This window comes from Pogoniulus pusillus, chromosome 28, assembly GCF_015220805.1.
Source record: "Pogoniulus pusillus isolate bPogPus1 chromosome 28, bPogPus1.pri, whole genome shotgun sequence".
In the NCBI taxonomy this organism is placed as follows: Eukaryota; Metazoa; Chordata; class Aves; order Piciformes; family Lybiidae; genus Pogoniulus; species Pogoniulus pusillus.
Window position 1 is genome coordinate 3,278,913 of NC_087291.1, and position 7,488 is coordinate 3,286,400.

Here is a 7,488-nt window from a genome sequence, read left to right on the forward strand (position 1 = left end):
TTTCCTTGACCACCTCCAGGGAGGTTGCAGCTCACAGAAGCACAGAATATGCTCTCCAATGATGATACTTGTCAAAGGGCTTACAGAGGAAAGGAGAGATGTTATGAAATGGGTAGTCAGAGTGGAATCCAGACTTGGGTGGCATTTGATTAAATGATTACAACAAACCCCAGTATGATTTAGAGGAATTTTTATGGGTGTGCTTCCCTTAAGCTAGGCACCAACTCTAGAATCATGACAATATTCCTCTGGCCAGTCTGGTTGGCTATCCTGGCTGTGGCCCTTCCAGCTTCTTGTTAAAATTAACCCTATCCTAGCTGAACCAAACACATATAATTAATGGGAGTGAGGAAGAGAAGCTGCTTCCTGAGCTAGTTCTCTGGGGTTATCTGAACAACTTAATGGCAAAACCATGACACATTTAATCATTGCTGTACATGACTGGAGTGTTTGTAGAATAACTCTCCCAGTAATCCAGGATAGATGGAGAGATTATTGGAATTCATGGTGAGAGAATTAAAATCAATAACCACAGACATTTCATTTTCCTGCAGCTAGCATTCTAGTTTTATTTCCATGTACATACTATGAGCAACTGAGTGAGACAAGCTGGAATATTTTAGTGAGAGAGATTAGATTATAGGCTGTGAAAAGGGAAAAATGGTGATGGCTGCTTCACTCATAGACTTGCTGAGATGTATACAAACAGGAACACAGAGATAAAACAGAGTGTCTCTGTCTCTTGGAGTGTGTGCCTCTGTCTCCCTGGTCGTCTTCTGTGTAACGAATCCTTTTGCCTTCTAAGCCCCCTGGCCGATCCTCACAGCTCACCTTGACTGTAAGGCACACTCTAGGATAAGGTAGAGGGGTGGGAAGAAGGTTGAAGGGTGGTTGGGAGCCCCAACTGAGGACTGGTTTCTGGGAGGGCTGTTGTGTTTCTGAATTACCTTTAACTTGTCTATTTCTGTCTATAGCTGTAACTATTGTAACTATCTGTTTGTGTATTGTACTAAGCTGTGAATATAAAGCTTCATTCCTTAACTTCCATCTGTCTGAGTCTAGTCTGGGTGATTCCATAAGAGTGGGAGGGCAGGAAACTCCCAGATTGTCACAAAACATAATGCTGAGGGAACACCTTATCACTCTCTGCACCTAATTGAAAAGAGGATGTCAGTCTCTCCTCCCTAGTAACAAGTGATAGAACCAGAGCAAATGGCCCACAGTTTCACCAGGAAAGGCTTAGACTGAATGTTAGAAGCAAATTCTTCACTGAAAGAGTTGTCAAAGACTGGGATAGGCTGCTCAGGGAGGTGGCTGCACAAAGACATGAAATTTAAAAGAGCCATGATGCACAAGATTGGAAAGCAATAATCACAGTTAACTACATATTCCAGTTAAAGGTTCAGGTCATGACTGTGAGCCATGGAATTATTTCTCTAACTCTCAACCTCAAACTATTTGCTCTCAACAATATCACTCTTACCAGACTTAAGGACGTAGTGTGGATCAGTAAAGCAATTATTGCTAAAACACTCACCACAGCTGGGAGCAACACAAGCCACCACACAGCCTGGCATCATGCAGCATACAGGCATTGGTGGTGCAGTGGTGAGCACGGCTGCCTTCCGAGCAGTTGGCCTGGGTTCGCTTCCCGGCCAGTGCACCAGAAGGAAGCTGAGAGTCTGTTCCGATTACATCAGCAAGTTTGCAGATGACACCAAGCTGGAGGCAGATGTGGCTGGGTTGGAGGGCAGAAGGGCTCTGCAGCGGGACCTTGACTGCCTGGACAGATGGGCAGAGTCCAAGGGGATGGCTTCAATAGCTCCAAGTGCAGGGTGCTGCACTTTGGCCACAGCAACCTCATGCAGAGATACAGGCTGGGGTCGGAGTGGCTGAGAGCAGCCAGACAGAGAGGGATCTGGGGGTGCTGATTGATACCTGCCTGAACATGAGCCAGCAGTGTGCCCAGGTGGCCAAGAGAGCCAGGGGCATCCTGGCCTGCATCAGGAATGGTGTGGCCAGCAGGAGCAGGGAGGTCATTCTGCCCCTGTACTCTGCACTGGTTAGACCACACCTTGATTACTGTGTACAGTTCTGGCCCCTCCAGTTTAGGAAGGAAACTGAGATGCTTGAGCGTGTCCAGAGAAGGGCGACGAGGCTGGTGAGAGGCCTTGAGCACAGCCCTACGAGGAGAGGCTGAGGGAGCTGGGATTGGTTAGCCTGGAGAAGAGGAGGCTCAGGGCAGACCTTATTGCTGTCTACAACTACCTGAGGGGTGGTTGTGGCCAGGAGGAGGTTGCTCTCTTCTCTCAGGTGGCCAGCACCAGAACGAGAGGGGACAGCCTCAGGCTGCACCAGGGGAAATTTAGGCTGGAGGTGAGGAGAAAGTTCTTCCCTGAGAGAGTCATTGGACACTGGAATGGGCTGCCCGGGGAGGTGGTGGAGTCGCCGTCCCTGGAGCTGTTCAAGGCAGGACTGGACGTGGCACTTGGTGCCATGGTCTAGCCTTGAGCTCTGTGGTGAAGGGTTGGACTTGATGATCTGTGAGGTCTCTTCCAACCTTGGTGACACTGTGATACTGTGATACTGTGATGCTGTGATACTGTGATACTTCAGAAGCAGCTTTTGCTCCTTCGTAAGCAGCAAGGATCTCTTTCTCCGTTGGTGTGTAGTTTGCTTCTGACCCTCTGTATCCTCTGCTCCAGAAACCAAGCGGTCAGCCACATGTTCCTCCTGGGGCTCTTTGCCATAGGCACCTGATTGGACCTTTACACTTGCAGCTGTGTTCAGAATGTTCTTAATGTCTGGACCAGATTGAACAGGTCCCAGACTGTGCTCGTTTGAAGCAGGCTAGAATGTTTGGGTGAGCAGAACTAGATTACAGGCTGTGATAGGAAAACAGTGGTGATGTCTACTTCCCTCACAGGCTTGCTGAGAAGTATAGGAGCAAGAAACAAAAACATTAGATAATCGCTCTCACTTGGGCTGCTGGCTCAGCTGCATCTTTCTAACCTCACTCTCCATTTTGGGCTAACCCACTTTGCTTCTTAACCTCTGGCTGAACCTCCATTCTTCCTTGGGACTGGGGTAAGGTTGAGAGGGGCAGGGGGAAGGTGAAGGGGTGGTTGGGAGCCCCTCCTGGGGACTCAGGTTTCTGGAAGGGGAGCTATGTTTCTGTATTACCTTTTACCTTGTCTATTTCTGTCTATAACTGTATATACTGTAACTATCTGCTTGTATATTGTGCTGCTGTAAATAAATAGCTTCATTTATATTCTCAGAGCTGGCTGAGACTAGTCTGGGTGATTTCTAAAGTGTGGGGGGGCAGGGAACACCCAAACCATCACACAGACCCATTGCATGAACTACTCCCTGCTTTTTCTAAACATAAAGTGCTTGGTGCTCCAATGAAATGATATTAACTTATCCATTGTTGCCATTATATGGCCAATCCCTAGAATGTTCATCTCTCCCCTATGTCTGAGCTAGAAATCTAGCTCAAATGGCCACATACAGCAATCAACAACAACTCTAAAACCTTTGGTTCAGACAAGAAACGAGAAATGCAAGTCACTGTGGTAATCAACAGGCAACCAGCTGCCTCCCTTGGATGCTGGAAGGGGTTAGAGGGCAATTCAGAAATCAGCATAATAGCAGCCAGACCAAATGTAGGCAAGCAGCTGAAGCACAGTTAAAGGGGAGGAAATGCAAGCACATGAAACTTTTTAATTATTTTTATCATGCCATGAAGTTGCTATGGGATAAATAGGAGTTTAAAACTCCCTATGCAATCTGTCTGGCAGAATATATTCCTCCAGAAGCTCAATTAGATGAAAGTTCCAGATGTAACTGAGGAATTCATCATTCCATTGAATATAGATCTCCTTTGAAATTGGCCTGGCAATCATAACGCTGTAGAGTCGATAAGAATTATATTAGGCATTTTAGTGAGATGCACTGTTAAATATTGTAGGCTTCAGTGCAGAGAGTAGTATAGAAAATTTAGATGAACAGGGCCAAAAAAAGTCAGACTCTGTTTATTTCTCCTTTCTCCAGTTTTGAATATATACCTCTGAATAATTACAGCTATCTCCAGGAGATGCTAAGAATCAGCAGTTTTCAAGGATTTTAATAGTGTTGGGTTTATCCATTACTGTGGTTGGAGAAAGGTAATCTAAATAGAGAACCCAGAGACAAACTCTTCAAATACCTCATAATTTCAAATTGGACATATTCTCAAGCACCTCCTGAATTTGCTTCCTGCTGAAACAGTTTCATTGCCAGTAAGGGAAGCAATGGAATGTAAAATTCCCAAGGGCCTATTTAGATTCAAAAGGAAAAGAGGTAATTTCTGTTCCTATAAATGCACTATCTTCCACACATGGCTCATCTCTTGACCAAACTTTGGTCTGGTTTTCAGATGTCTACAAATCACCATAACTTGGATTTGTAATGCTGGTCATAGAATCATAGAATCAATCAGGTTGGAAGAGTCCACCAAGCTCACCGAGTCCAAATAGCACCCAGCCCTAGCCAATCAACCAGACTGTGCCAGTTTGAAGCTAGCTAGATGTTTTGGTGAGAAGAAGTAGATTATAGGCTATAAAAAGAAAACAATGGTGATGTCTACTTCGCTCACAGTCTTGCTGAGAAGTATAGGAACAAGAAACAAAAACATTAGATAACACTCTTGCATCACTATCACTCTCGCTGGGGCTGTTGGCTGAGCTGCATCTCTCCAACACACCCTCCATTTTGGCTAACCCACTTTGCTTCTTAACCTCTGGCTGAACCTCTGGTCTTCTTTGGGACTGGGGTAAGGTTGAGAGGGCAAGGGGGAAGGTGAGGGGGTCGTTGAGAGCCCCTCCTGGGGACTCAGGTCTCTGGGAGGGGAGTTGTGTTTCTGTATTACCTTTACCTTGTCTATTTCTGTCTATAACTGTATATACTGTAACTATCTGCTTGTATATTGTGCCAGCTGTAAATAGAAGCTTCATTCATATTTCCAGAGCCAGCTGAGTCTAGTCTGGGTGATTTCTAAAGTGGGGGGGGGGCAAGGAACACCCAAACCATCACACAGACCATGGCACTAAGTGCCTCAGCCAGGCTTTGCTTGAACACCTCCAGGCACAGTGACTCCATCACCTCCCTGGGCAGCCCATTCCAATGCCAATCACTCTCTCTGACAACAACTTCCTCCTAACATCCAACCTAGACCTGCCCTGGCACAACTTGAGACTGTGTCCCCTTATTCTGTTGCTGCTTGCCTGGCAGAAGAGCCCAACCCCACCTGGCTATAGCCTCCCTTCAGGTAGTTGTAGACAGCAATGAGCTCTGGCCTGAGGCTCCTCTTCTCCAGGGTAAATAAGCAGGAGCATCAACTCATATCCCTCTGCAGCTCAGCTGTGCTCTCATATACAATGGGTAAGGTGCACCAAAAGATAATCTCTTCTGTCTCTTGCTTAGAGAAAATGAAATTAAGACTCCTGCGGGTTTTATGTGGCCACAAGGAAAGCATGAGGAGGTAAGCAGGATTTATACCTAGTGAGGCTCCAACCAATTGCTCAGATAAGTCTCAGGAATCAGAGGATGGCTTAAGTGACTTCTTCAAGGTGAAATGGTGAACAAATGACAGCACTGAGCAGAAAGCTCTAACTCTTGCTGTCCCTTTCTATTAAAGCACTCTTCTTCAGGTATTCACTTTTGGATTAAATATAGGTAGAGTCATATCTGCACTGGAAGGATATAGCAGTAGGCTGGAAGCCTGTATTGGGCTCTTTCTGCTCCATGTAAGAAAAGCAAATGACTAAGCACCATTCATTCATGATCACAATCAGCCATGGAGTGTCAATGCCTGCAACTTTGTGCTCTTCAGGGACGTGTTTGCAGCAATCCCATGGGCTAAGGCTCTGGAGGAGAAAACAGCCCAAGAAATTGGCTGGTTTTTAAAGACCACTTCCTCCCAGCCCAAGCCAAGTGTGCACCCCTGAATAAAAAATAAGGTAGACATGCTAGGAGACCTGCATGGGTGAATAAGGAGCTCCTGAAGGGAATCTCAGGGAAGAAGGAAGCTTACAATTCATGGAAGAAGGGATTGGTCACTTGGGAGAACTACAGAGGAGTAATCAGGGCATATAGGAAGGCAGCAAGGAAGGCAAAAGCCCTCTTGGAACTGAAGCTGGCAAAGGAAGTAAAACAGAACAAGAAAGGCTTCTTCAAGTACACCAGTAGGAAAAGGGAAGGTGTGGGGGCAGTGCTGGATGAGGAGGCAGCCTGAGAACTGAGGGTGCAGAGAAGGCAGAGCTGCTGAATGCCTTCTTTGCTTCAGTCTTTACACCTAAGGCTGAACTCCCCCGTGGACTCCAGACCCTGGGTGAAGGAGAGGAAGCCTGGAGGAGGGAATGCTCCCCACTGGTCAGTGCAGACTGGATTAGGATCAGTTACACACATTGAACATTCACAAGTCCATGGACCCTGATGAGATGCACCCAAGGGTGCTGAGAGAACTGCCTGAGGTTATTGCTCTGCCACTCTCCATCATCTTTGCCAAATGGTGGCAGACAGGAGAGGTGCCTGAGGACTGGAGCAGAGCCAATGGCACTGCAGCCTTCCAAAAGGGCAAGAAAGAGGTTCCAGGAGACTACAGACCAGTCAGCCTCACCTCCATCCCTGGAAAAATGATGGAGTGGCTCCTGCTGGAGGGCATCTCAAGGCACTTGGGAGAGAAGAAGGTTATCAGGAGTAGTCAGCATGGATTTACCAAGGGGCAGTCATGCTTATCTAACCTGAGAGCATTCTATGATGCCATAACTGAATGGGTAGATTCAGGGAAACCAGTGGGTGTAGTCTACCCTGAGCCTTTGACACCAGCTCCCATGACATTTTAGTGAGCAAGCTGAGGAAGTGTGGGATGGAAGAGCAGACAGTGAGGTGGGTTAGGAACTGGTTCTAGGATAGAGTTCAGAGAGTGGTGATCAATGGTGCCAGGTCCAGCTGGAGAGCTGTAACCAGTGGAGTCCCCCAGGGGTCAGTGCTGGGGCCAGTCCTGTTCAACATCTTCATCAATGCCATTGATGAGGGCACAGACAGACAGAGTCTGCTCAGCAAGTTTGCTCATGACATTGAGCTGGGAGGCTTGGCTGAGACAGCTGCAGGCTGTGTGGCCATCCAGAAAGACCTGGGCAGACAGAGCTGGGCACAGAGGAACCAGATGAGGTTCAACAAGGACAAGTGCAGAGTCCTGCACCTGGAGAGGAATAATAACAAACTGCAGCAGTCCAGGCTGGGAGGTGATCTGCTGGAGAGCAGCCCTGTGGAGAGGGACCTGGGGGTCCTGGTGGCTAACAAGGTACCCATGGCACAGCAATGTGCCCTTGTGGCCAAGAAGGCCAATGGGGTCCTGGGGTGTATTAGGAGGAGTGTGTCCAGCAGATCAAGGGAGGTTCTTCTCCCTCTCTACTCTGCCCTGGTGAGACCTCATCTTGAATA

General features: G+C 47.4%; 1 non-coding gene across 1 annotated transcript; it reads left to right on the plus strand.

The window, feature by feature from the left end:
• Positions 1-1,591: 1,591 nt before the first annotated feature.
• TRNAG-UCC (transfer RNA glycine (anticodon UCC)) lies at positions 1,592-1,663 on the plus strand. The gene has a single exon. It is a non-coding gene; the product is annotated as a tRNA-Gly (tRNA).
• The last annotated feature ends 5,825 nt before the right edge of the window (positions 1,664-7,488 follow it).